Genomic DNA, 13405 nt, shown 5'->3' with positions numbered 1-13405 from the left:
CTTATCTCAAAAATAAAATAAATAAAATAAATAAAATAAAGGAGGCATGCAATGATCTGTTCTAGATATGTACAAGTATGCAGGGCTCCAAGCAGAAAGGAAATATTTTTAAAAATTATTTATTAGAGACAGGGAGAGGGAGATAGAAAGAATGTATGCCCAAAGGCATCTAGCCACTTCAAGCAGGTGACGCCTGGCTTATGTGGGACGTGGAGATTTGAACCAGGGTCTTTAGACTTTGCAGGCATGCACCTTAACTGCTAAGTCATCTCTTCAGCCCCAGAAAAGAAATATTTTAAAACCATTCTAAACCTGGCTTTGAAGCTGAGCAATGAAGTTTAAAGTCCTTTCCCACCTCTGGAAAGTTTACTTTGCTAAGATCATTGACCTGAACCTAATTACAGATGTGATTCTCTTCAATCTGCCTCTGTGTCTCAGTTTCCTAGTATGCTATTTGGTGGCGGGAGAGTAGGCAGATGCATCTGCTTTCCTCCCTCATTCTGGATCTCTGCTCTGTATTTCTCCTTCAGATCCACTGATCTCAGCCCTAGTGTTCAGGCTTCAGGAAGCTCCTCCTTAGCAGCTCTTCCAGTCCCACATCATCCCTACAAGTTCACCATTCCAAATGACTAGAACACAGGAACTCTTATAGTGGTAGTTTAACTTCACTAAACATCACTTACTGTGAAATGTTTAATGTTATAGGGTGGGCAAAAAGTATATACTGACTAAGCAGTCTGTATTCTTTGACTGTTAAATGTTGGGTAAATTTTCCTTGGTACAGGTGACATCATTTAACATTGTGTGTAGTTTTTGCTAATGAATGCTGCTGTTTCCACATCACTGATGGAGCTTTGTTGTAAAAACATTGCTATTCCCACACCGGGAGTCGAACCCGGGCCGCCTGGGTGAAAACCAGGAATCCTAACCGCTAGACCATGTGGGAACCGACAGAAAGTAGGGGCAGTCTGACTAAATTGAATCATTCACGCTGCTTCCGCCTCTGCAGGCTCCAGGTCTGTCTCCTGTTCCTGCGCCTGCGCGGCTCCTCTGCTCTCCGAGCCATGGCGGCGGCGCTGGCAGGGCTGGAGGCTCTCCGCTCGGCTCGGCTCGGCTCGGCTCGGCTCGGCTCGGCTCGGCTCGGCTCGGCTCGGCTCGGCTCGGCTCCGCTCGGCTCCGCTCGGCTCCGCTCGGCTCCGCTCGGCTCCGCTCGGCTCCGCTCGGCTCCGCTCGGCTCCGCTCGGCTCCGCTTGGCTCGGGGGTGCTGGGGATACCCGGCGCCCCGCTCCTCTCACCTTGGCCTGATTTAAGAATCTAAAGGCGCTGAGGGGTGATTATGGAAAACAACAGAATCCTAGGTAACAGAGAATCTGTAAGCTCCCAGCCAGGTCGCGCCCCAGATCTTAGCGCTCAGGTCTGAAGCTTTTCCAGTTACAGTTTACCTGCCATTTTAACTGAGATTTTTTCATCTAGACTAACTCTATGAAGTGAAGATGAATGGATGAAACCAGCAAATAATGGCTGATGTGGGCAAAAGAGTTGTGAAAGTGCTGGTTTTAAGATTTATATAAGCATAGTGTTAAATTATTGAAATACCACCAGCACTACCAAACCCAGCCACAATTATTAAGGGGAAAAATCCACATAGCGCACCAAAATAACAATTTTACTGCACGAGGAGGGCGGGGAGTGGGTGGGCAGGCAAAAAAGTAAAACATATATATCTCAAAACAAAACACAGCCTGGGAGATAAACATGTGAAAAGGTTTATTTTGTGTGTAGACAGGAAAACATACCATTAATAATAATACAAACACTGCAATATAAAAGCGAAAACTTGCTGAGGCTCTTCTGAAGATGAAGATCTCAACCTGACTGTTGACAGCTTGCACTTGGCTAAAACATCACAAGCATGAAACGTGTTGGCAAATGTATGTGGAAGGAAACCTTATAGAAACTTGGAAAATACCAGGGAGATGCTAATCCTATGAGTAAGCCATTCTAACTGCTAATTTTTTTTTTTTTTTTAAATCAGGATTGGTCTAGAACTGCTTCTGAGATAAAGAAGAGGAAAAAGTCCTATGAAAGTATGACACATCTGGGACATCCTAAGAAATCAAAGAAGGTGGATCCAGGACCTTGCAGTGTCTAGCACTATTTTCCCAAGACTTTCATAATAGGAGGAAAAGATGACGACATCAAAATAAAAGAGAGATGGGTTAGTGGTTAACTGCTTGCCTGTGAGGCCTAAGGACCCCAGTTCGAGGCTCTATTCCCCAGGACCCACATTAGCCAGATGCACAAGGGAGAACAAGCATCTGGAGTTCGTTTGCAATGGCTGGAAGCCCTGGCTTACACAGTCTCTCACTCTCTCTTTCTGTCACTTTCAAATAAGTAAATAAAAATGAACAAAAAAATTAACAAAATAAGAGAGAGACTAATGGAGAGAGGAAGGGGATATGATGGAGTGTGGATTTGTGAAGGGGAAAGTAGAGGAGGGAAGGGAATTATCATGGTTTATTGTCTGTAAGTATGGAAGCTGTCAATAAAAAGGAAAAAAAAAACAGATTCTTAATCTTTAAGAATTTCAGATAAAATAAATGGGTTCTTAAGGATTTCAAACACTTTGTGGAGAAATCACTATAAGTAAGGTCAACAATCAGACAAAGTAAAGAAAATGTTTGATAGTACACCACCCAAACTGAGCATCCCAGAAGCACCCATAGGGAAAGGAAAAGACATCAAGGATGTCAATAAAGCTAAAAGAAGTGCTGTGGTTGGTCCTCAAAGGGGAAGGATGTAGGGATAGTAAGCACTTGGTGGTACCATAAAAATTCATTAACTGGTGCTGGGATTCTGGATTTGATTCCCAGTCTTTAGCCTTGAGTGTTAAGATGTAAACATTGGCTTGATCCTCTGGGCACCACCTTCACTATCATCTGCCCTGACATGACTGCTGAGATCTGAGCCCATGTCTGGGTCATGCCTTTGAACCACCACACCTCCTCTTCTTCCTAAGTGTCTGTGTCACATGTATGTTCACTATATGATGAGACACAAACATTGTCCAGTATCCCTGATATAAGTCTTGATTTTGAAAACTGATTACCCACTAATTTGTGGGAAGTCGAACAACCTTTGATTATGAATATTTTTAAATTTTAAAAAAATTATTATTGACAGCTTCCATAATTATAGACAATAAGCCATGATAATTCCCTCCTACCTCACTTTCTCCTTCACAGCTCCATTCTCCATCTTATCCCCTCCCCTTCTCAATCAGTCTCTTTTATTTTGATGCCATGATTTTTTCCTCCTATTATGATGGTCTTGTATAGATAGTGCCAGGCACTGTGAGGTCATGGATATCCAGGCCATTTTGTGTCTGGAAGAGTGCATTATAAGGAGACCTACCCTTCCTTTGGCTCTTACATTCTTTCTGCCTCTTTTTCTGCAATGGATGTTTCAGTGCTGAGCACTCTTCTATCACTTCTTCTTAGCACTACGGTGCCTTTTGAGTCATCCCAGATGTTACTGCCATCTGAAAAGAGAAGTCTATCTAGCTCAAAGTGAGAGTAGCATAAATATATGGGTATGAACACTAATAAAAGTGCTTACCAGACAGTTTGGTGAGCATAATATATTTATTTAGTCAGATACCAGCAGGCATTACACCCCTAGGTCTCATGACTTACCCCATCATAGGTTTTCAGTATCAGGCATGTGTTCCCTCCCATGGAACATGCTTCCAGTCCAATTAGAGAGTGGTTGATTTCCCCCATAACAGACATGTCACTATTGCATCCACTGGCTCATTTGGCCTAGCTGGCTAAATGTAAGGTTGATAAATTATTATTATTTGTTTTTTTATTGACAACTTTCATGATTGTAAACAATATCCCATGGTAATTCCCTTTCCCTCACTTTCCCCTTTGATACTCCACTCTCCATCATATCCCCTACCCCTCTCAATCAGTCTTTTATTTTCATGTCATCATATTTTCCTCCTATTATGATGGTCACGTTTAGACACAAAATTGTCATGGATATCCAGACAATTTTGTGTCTGGAGGAGCATATTGTAAGAAGTCCTATCCTTCCTTTGGCTCTTACATTCTTTCTGCCACCTCTTCTGCAATGGACCCTAAGCCTTGGAAGGTGTGATAGAGATATTTCAGTGTTGAGAACTCTTCTGTCACTTCTTCTCTGTACCATGGTGCCTTCTGAGCCAACCCAAAGTCACTGCCATCTGAAAAGAAAATGTTCTCTAACCAAAAGTGAGAGTAGCATTAATATATGGGTATGAACATTAAGAGAAGTGCTTGCTAGGCAGTTTGGTGGGCATGGTATATACATTTAGCCAGACAGCAACAGACATTACACCCATAGGGCTCATGACTGCCCCTGTTGTCAGTTTTCAGTATCAAGGATGTATTCCCTCCCGTGGAATGGGCATCCAGTCAAATTAGAGGGAGGCTGTTTTTCCCCATAATAGACATGACACTATTGCACCTGTTGGCTGATTTGGCCTGACTGGCCAAGTATAAGGTTTGCAGTGTCCACTGTTGAGTATCTTCACTGGTTATTTTTCTCTCTCTCATTGAACTGCATGCAGTGTGGCTTTTTTCCAGCTTTCTGTCAGCTGGTCTACATGGAGGTGGTTTTCAGATCAGCTCTAGCAGGATTTCTCAGTGACCTTGTAGCCCAAGTATGTGGTGTCTTCAGCAATAGGGTCTTACCAACTATTTCTGGTGGGAAACCAAGGACCTTAGCAACAGCCTGTAAGGTTTTGGGGTTATCAGGGACCTCCCTGTATGTTATCCCATCTCTGGCACTGAAAATGCTATAGTAACAATCTATGACTCCTGAGTGTTCCATTGTCCAAAAAAGTAGGTTTACATATGACTTACTTATATCCTCTTAGATTTTGCTTAGCCCTCTTTCCACCTTTTCCTTTACTCAGTCTCTTCCCCTGACCTCACTTTGGTTGGTTTTTGGGCCATGGGTCATTATGAGGGTGAGCTCTTGGTATGCCTGAAACAAAGAAGGCACTTGTTCCTTGTTAATGGTTAATGAGCACAATTACCCCTGAAGGAGTTGGTAGAAGGCATCTGTCTGGTTGTCTTCACTGAGCTACTGAACAGGGGCAAGGATTACCCATGTAACCTCCATTCTTGGATTTTGTGGCTGATCATTTTGCCAGCTTCTGTTGGTTGGTGGAATTACCTGTGCTTTACATTACTCATGCAATGTGCCTAGTCCGTTGTGAAGGGTCTGTCTCCAGAATGCTAAAGTGACTTTCTTACTTGTACACAGCCAAGATTAGGCTGAGCTGCTGATGGGCCACATGCATTCTGTTTTGTGTTTTTTCCTCTTTCTCTTTCTGTTCCTGGAATCTGGCAATGCTTCTGCCCATTGTTATTTATTTGATAGTGATATAGGCCTTGTGGCTTCCATCATCTTTTTGTATGTATATCTCCACAAACCTTAAATATAATGCCAGTTCCTCAGGATAAGAGCTGTATTTGAACTGATTTTGACCTGGGCCATGCAAACACAGAGCTTGTACTCAGTAAATGTGCAATAACTTTTAAGGATTGATTTCCTTTTCAATGATAGAAGATTTTTGTGTTAGATTTCTGTTGCTATAACAAATATTTGATAAATTATTATAGAAAAACAAGTTTCTGTTTGTTCACTGTTTCCTGCACTAGACAGTACAGTATGGGAGATGCATGACGCAGAGGACCCTGCTCACCTCTTGGTGGCCATAAAGTAAAACAGAAGGAAAAAAAAGAAGAGCTTTGATTTTTGTATGCCCTCTAGCAGAGATTGCCAACTGTCTTAATGCCTCTGGAAGGCCCCGTCAATAGTCACATGCTGGTGACATAGCATTTAACACCATGGACCTTTGAGGGACATTTACACAAACTCTAGAAACTATGTTAGCAATTTTTCAAATGAAGATTTCTTTATTATTATTTTTTAAAAATGTCCAGAGCTTGGGAAGATGGCTTAGTGATTAAGGCATTTGCCAGCAAAGCTAAAGGACACAGGTTCAATTCCCCAATACCCACATAAGGCCAGAAGCACAAGGTGGCCCATGTGTCTGGAGTTTATTTGCAGTCACTAGCAGCACTGATGTGCTCATTCCCCCTCTCCCAAATAAATAAATAATAATAATAAATATTTTTAAAAAGTGTCCATCCAGGAGAGGAGATGGTGATCACTTATAGTCTTGCTTTAAAAATGCACTAGACAAGAAAGAAAGGGGATTTGTTTTTGTAAGCACCTTTGGTTGCTCTTTAAGTCATGTAAAACACTATTGCATGCTAATCATATCTGGCATTTTATGTGGCTACTGGAAACCCCAGCTCAGCTCCGCATGCTTGTGGGAGCAGCAGTTTCCCGACTGGGCTACCTCCTCAGCCCCATGCTCCTGGCCTACGCCTGCACACAGCGCTCATTCACCTCCACTGTGCTGGGCTTAGTTACTCCAATGGTTGCCTTGGGGGCTCTTTTCCCAACAGCTTTAGTTTGTGGAAAAATAGTACAAAACAATCACCTTAGATGTCAGAAAGCTGGTCTGTCATAGACAGGTAAGCCATGTTATATTCCTTTCTGACATAAACAATCTCTCAACACCAAGCTCAGATAAGGTCACTTTGAGGCCACGTAACACAAAATGAGGTTATGGGATAATTTTGTATAAGCTCAGACCAAATTACATCTCTTTGTTACCTATAAAATACCATACAACTTTTTCTCTTGGTTCATTGGTAAGACCACATGTACACACCAATTCTCACAATATCCTTGCTCGAGTCTTATCTGCCGTCTAAATAAATAAGATTAGTTGAGTTGCTCAACTATGGAATTGCCTCCACTCTCCAGTGGCATCCACATAGAACAACCACCTACTTCCTTTAATTCTTCCCAAACTCACCCAGCCAGAGTTTGCTGGGCTCCCTCTTGCTGAGGATGGTGTGTCCTTTCTGGTCCCTGACTGAAGGCTTCACTGAGATGAAACTGATGTTTACACAGCATTGACTTGGGATCGGGACAGAATGATGCCACATACATTTTTATCCCTGTGCTCTCACCTTCTCTGGTGAGTAGGTGAGTTCAAGCTGTCAGTCTCCAGTATTTCATTGAAGGTTTCAGCATTGGGGTTATTTTGTTTTCCTACACATTACAGCCATTGGGATTTTTAATTATCTGATCAAAGTTGAAATGTTCTTTGGAAAAATTGTATTCTCTCATGTCACACCTGCTTATTGAATAACATTCTGTCTGCCTATCTATTTGTGTCTTCAGTAACCTGACAGTTCCTTGTCTGTGAAGGCAAAAGAGTGGATCTAGGTCTCAGACCCCTTCCTGCCATCCAGTCTAAGAGCTGAGGTTTCTATTCTGACTAGAGATGAGGACAAGCTTTGGCCTGGGGTCACCATTTCAAAGTTGTAAAGGACTTTTTCCTGAGTCCTATTCTTGTGTCCTGAAATTTGCTTTTATTTACTTCCATCCATCAGGAGCCAGGACCTTTGTCTGGCCCCTGATGAATGGTGGTGTGATTGCCAAGCTGCTGAAGCCCAGGATCACACAGGAGCTGTTGCTGCAGATACACTTCCATTTCCATGGTGTGTCCTCAGCTACCCTGCCTCGGCTGCAGATTCAGCCCCCAGTTTGTTGGTGCTTTGTCACTGATAGCCCTATCTCTACCTCATACACAATTTCACAAGGACAATTCGGAACCATTGTGACTTCAGAAAACTTGTCATACAGAATTCATCTGAGCAGCACTTTAGAACAGAAATGAAGCCAAATCTCATGGCTTTGGCTCTGCTTTCTTTCACTAATATGAAGAGATTTTTAAATACAAGTTAAGCCCCAAGTTTACTTTCTTAAAATGATTTTCATAAAGAGGTAATGAGGGTTGGAAAGATGATTTAGCAGTTAGGGTGTTTGCCTTCAAAGCCTAATGACCTGGCTTCAATTCCCTAGTACCCGTATGTTGCAGTTAGGTTCACATTGCTGGCAGAAATAACCTGACCAAAAGCAGCTTGTGGGAAAAATAAAGGTTTATTTTGGCTTACGTACATGAGGGGAAGCTCCACGATGTCAGGGGGAAACAATGGCATGAGCCCTGGCCAACATCAGATGGACAATAGGAACAGAAGAGTGTGCCAAGCACTGGCATGGGGAAACTGGCTATAATACCCATAAACCCATCCCCAACAATACACTGCCTCCAGGAGGTGGTAATTCCCAAATATCCATCAGCTGGGAACCTAGCATTCAGAACACCTAAGTTTATGGGGGATACCTGAATCAAACCACCAAATTCCAGAAATTTGTATCATAGTTAATGTTATACATAGAGGAAGTAAGAAAATACTTAAATTTCAAAAGAAAACCTAGATGTGATTCAATCTTTAATAATTAACTCACTCTACAAAATATTAACACACATTTTAGAATTATTGAAGAACATACAGAACATTTTAATGCATTAAATGTCCTCCACCATTTTGTTTGTGACTTGTTCTCACCATTTAAGCTTGCTAAAAATTATATATATATATTCCAGTGGAACACATTGAAGGAGAGTACCAGCCACTGGCCCTAGCTCACTCCAATTTGCCCTCTCTAGCTTTATTTCTGCCTCTGTAAACTTTTCTTCCCGACTCTCTTCTTTTTGCAGTCACCTTAGACTCCATGAACCAAGGACTGATCAATAAAATTCCTTCTGAAAAAGGAACAAAGTATCTCCAAGCAATGGAAAGTTTCATGGGGCAGATCACCCCACAAATGAAAGCAGTCACCTGCTATGGTGAGGCTGCACTGTGGAGCAGGAGCAATTACCTCTGGGGACCAGGCTCCTCCCTTCAAGTCATGACATTGGCCACAACATCTGCCAGAAGTCCTCCAGGAACTGTAGCTGAGATAGCAGTTCATCGGAGCAGGTACAGCACAAACCTACCAGCCCTTCCAGCTGTGGGGAACCTTTGTCTCCCTATCCTATAGACCTCAAGATTCCTGTCAGCTCCTTAAAAAGAGACTTTGGTCACTGAGCCCCTTTATTTGGTCTCCCCTCATGGGTACTGAGATTAAATCTCCCCCTGCTTTTCATCAGTACTCATTGCATCTCTTTGATTAGCTGTTGGGCTGGGTGACAAGCCTAATGTTTTAGGAACCTCAGGTTTAAGCTTTCACCCTAAAACTGTTAGAGGAAAGAGCCCTTGAACCCCAAATCCTGGGTTTGTATCTGTATTTAACCAAAGAACTGGGCAAACCAGACTAAGAAGGATAATTATTAAATTGTTCATTGAAGTAAGTATAAAATCAAGGGAGGGAAAATGGATACATGGTGTGAAAGCCTATGTTGTGGGCCTGGAAGAAATATGCAAAGGGATTTAGGAAAATGGATTTGGAGAGGAAAGAGAAGAAAGTACAGAGAGCTCCTTTCATGTGGAGGGGACAAGTGGTTTCTCCCCTCTGGGCTAAATGAAGGAAGACTTACCAGAACCTGGAGGTTCATGAGTGATATACAGGCAGCCAAGATACCTTGCCCCTCCCCCCCCCATCCTGTAAGTGTGTTTATAACCTTACTGTGGTGGGCTTCACCTTCAGGCTCAGGTGAGACAGAGTGAGGGCTGACTGATCTGGGCTAGGGGCTGGCTCAGGAAGAAGCCAGCTATGATGCCAAGTTTTGGAGCCAACCACAATGTCAGGATCATATTTAAATTTTAGGAAAGGGGAATGCCCTCCTAGGAAGGGACTCAGATTGTTCATGGAAAAACAGGTCTTTAGGTGACCTTGCATAATCAGGTTTCCATAAAGACCCAGAAGGAGGGCTAGGGGTATATCTTAGTGGTAGAACATGTGTGTGGCATAAACAGGGCCTTGGTTCTATCCTCAGTAATGTGGAAATAAACATCCCCTACCACACACACACACACACACACACACACACACACACACACACACACACACACGTGACTATTAACTAGAGAAACTCAAAATACATGGTTCATCCCTTTTCTCATAGCCTTGCCTGTGCATCTCTTTACCTGCCACCTATGGAATATCCCTTATAATACTACAAGTGCATGAATGTGTTGCCCTGAGTTTTCTAAGTCAGCCTAGCAAATTAATTGAACCTGAGGAGGGAGTTGTATGAATGTCAGTTTAAAGCTGGTTAGGTGAGTCAGAAGTACAGGTGAAAACAACCTGGGGCTCTCGGCTGGATTCTGAAGGAGGAGGGTGGTCTTGGAGATAAGCCTTAGCCTGTGGGGCTTCATGCTGCCTCAGGCAAGAGGGTGTCAGGATTGACTTGGGTTCACAGACTCTCAGCTGCTGTCTGCTGCTGCAGTTCTGTTCCTTGGGGTATGGGGAAACCTTCTCAGTCCTGATGTGTGTGGGCACTGATCTGTGCTGCCGGAAGATAGTAGGAGGATCTGAATCTCAGTTGAATATTTTTTCCCCTATAAAAAGGGAACAATTGGCTGGAGAGATGGCTTAGCAATTAAAGTGCATGCCTATGAAGCCTAAGGACCCAGGTTCCATTTTCCAGGTCCCACATAAGCCAGATGGACAGATGCTCTCTCTCTCTCTGTCTCTCCTTCTCTCTGTCTCAAATTCATAAATAAAAAATAAAATCTTTTAAAAAGGGAACAATCTATTCTTCAGCATTTAATTATCTGTTTAGTCTTTTTATCATGGGCATGTGCACAATATTCTGCCCCAGACTCATCTCATTTGTGTCCTGTCCCAGTTCCAGAATTGGCCATTTTCCAAGGAGCCTTGGCTCTATTGATTGGAGAATGGTATTAGAAACTAGGATATGGGTGCTGAATATGTTCATTGCTTCTAGATGCTACTGCTTCTATACCCTCAACTGGAAAGACAAGGAAGCACACATAAAAATGTGTCAGTATTATAGATACTGATGGATATATAAATATTTACATGTTATCCACCAAAATGAAGTGAAATATGAGTTCACAGTGATGCCTCTGAATCTAATCCATCACCTATGGATCATTCTAGCCTCCCCCTTGCTTATATTTAGCCTTTAACAGTGAAAAACCTGCATATACTACCTTTTTTATTAAAAATAAATTTTCTTTTTAAAGTTATTTTTTTTAATTTATAAAATAAAAATCTTTTATAAAAAATTACATAATAGCCTTTCACCACCCTCTGTTGCCCCTGTCCCTCTTTAATGAAACTGTACTTTTTTTCTTGCCATTCCTTCTTCTGCATTAATGTGTTTTGTTTTTTTTTCTCCTCCTTCATCTACAAGGACCTGTTGACAGGACCAATATTCAGGTTTTATACAGATTATGACTGTAGCTGTGAGATCATGAACACTATGACCATTTTAGGCCTGGGAAACAGAATTTCAAAGCACTCCTCCCCATCTTTAGGCTGTTACATTCTTTCTACCTCTTCTACTATAGCCCCTGACCCATTGGAGAATATGATAGAGATGTCTTGTTAAGTGCTGAACATTCAACTGTCACTTCGCAGCACTTTGACTATTTCTGAGCCTTCTTAGCAGTCATCACTGCTTGCAGAGAGAGACTTCTCCAACACATATGTGTATTTAGATGGCAATTTAGTAGGTAGAATATATCCATGTAGCCAAACACCAATAATATCTTTCCTCTTACAACTTGTGACTTCCCCGGTTAGAGGGTTTTGACTAGGTTTTGGCATGAATTCCCTCTCATCCGTGAACCTCAAGTTGAATTAGAGAGCAGTTGGTTACCCCCATAGCAGACACGTGACTATTGTACTAGTTGGTGCATGTTTCCTGGGTTGCCATTTATATAGCTATGTTTCACATATCTGTCATGGTAGTATTACTGCTTCAAAACATCCTTTGGTTTTATTATTATCCTTCTTCACTTTTTGTTGTCTACTTGTGGTCTGTACATCTTTACTATTTCCAGAACATCATAAAGTTGGAATGACATATCATGTGGTCTTTTCAGATTAGTGTTTTTCACTTAGAATTATTAAATGTTCACTAAAGACTCTCATATTACTCTGTGACTGGAGAGTTCATGCCTTTTTATTATAAAGTAATATTCTTCATTTATGTTTGTAATTTATTGACTTTTTATTAAAAGATCACACACATAAACTGCCTCTCCCCTGCCCCAATTATGCTGAGGGTCTTTAGTGGGGTTATTGGTACTCATTGTGGGGACCAAGAGGCCTCAGTCGATCTCTGCAGGGATGAGGGAAACAGTAATATTCTTATCTTTCACCCACAGTTTGCTTATCCATTTCTCCATCCAAGGATATCTAGGTTACATCTAGTTTTTGGCATTTATGGATAACACGGCTATAAATATTTTAGTACCTGCTTTGTGTGAACATAAATTTTCCAATCAGTTCAGTATATACCTAGAAGTGCAATCTCTAAACCACATGGTATGGGTATGACTGTGCAGCTTTGTGAGAAATGGCCTGTCTTTCAAAGTGTCTGTACCATTTTTCCTTCCTACCAGCAATGAATGAAAGTTCTTACTCTATTCCTGCCAACAATTGACTTAGTCAGTATTTTGGAAGTTAGCCACCTAATTGATGTGGAGTTGTATCTCACTGTTCTTTTAATTTGCATTTCCCTAATGACAAATGGTGCTGAGTACCTTCTCATATGCTTATTTGCAGTTCAGAGTTTCTTTGATTCTTTTCTAATCTTTTGCTCCATCAGCATTCTATAGCCTCTACTACAGAAAGAAAACATTCTTATTTTGCTGAGTAGACATAATTGTATTTGCTATTTTTATTTTGCTATGGCCTCTAGCAGGCCAGGTTAGGCTAGACCAAGTTTGGCTATATCTTATGATTAAATAACATAGGGTAGAAAAAATTTGAATAACTGTAAAAATATCTATAATGTCCCTTATAGGCTCCTGTGTGAGAGGCTTGGTGCTTACTGGAATAAGGTAAAAACATTGAAGAAGTGGGACCTAGTGAGGGAATAAGATCCCTGGAGGCCTTTTCTTAGTGAGGACTCTGGTTCATCAATCTCTTCTTTCACGTGACAACCACCGTGAGGCGATTGGCTTCCTTTAACATAGGTTCCCACCTTGATATACTGACTACAATAGGCCAACAAACTATGGACTGAAACCTTCAAAGCTACTAGTCAAAATAATCCTTTTCTTTTGCTAAGTGGTGTCTTCTTGGTTATTTGTTACAGTAACAGAAGATGGTTAACCCAGCACTTGGGAAAACAAAGTAGGAGGATTCCCATTAGTTCAAGGCTGGCCTGGAGCTACAAGATTGCCATGAGTCTGAAGCCAGCTTAGAGCTACAGAGTGAGTTCCAGGTAAGCCTGGATGGAGTGAAACCTTGCCTCAAAAAACCAACCCTCTCCCCAAACCAA

General features: G+C 41.8%; 1 non-coding gene across 1 annotated transcript; it reads right to left on the bottom strand.

Moving 5' to 3' along the window:
- Positions 1-874: 874 nt before the first annotated feature.
- On the bottom strand, positions 875-946 carry Trnae-uuc. Its single transcript has one exon. It is a non-coding gene; the product is annotated as a tRNA-Glu (tRNA).
- Between the last annotated feature and the right edge of the window lie 12459 nt (positions 947-13405).

Source organism: Jaculus jaculus, chromosome 3, assembly GCF_020740685.1.
Source record: "Jaculus jaculus isolate mJacJac1 chromosome 3, mJacJac1.mat.Y.cur, whole genome shotgun sequence".
NCBI classification, from domain to species: domain Eukaryota; kingdom Metazoa; phylum Chordata; class Mammalia; order Rodentia; family Dipodidae; genus Jaculus; species Jaculus jaculus.
This window is presented reverse-complemented; position numbering and strand designations above follow the sequence as displayed.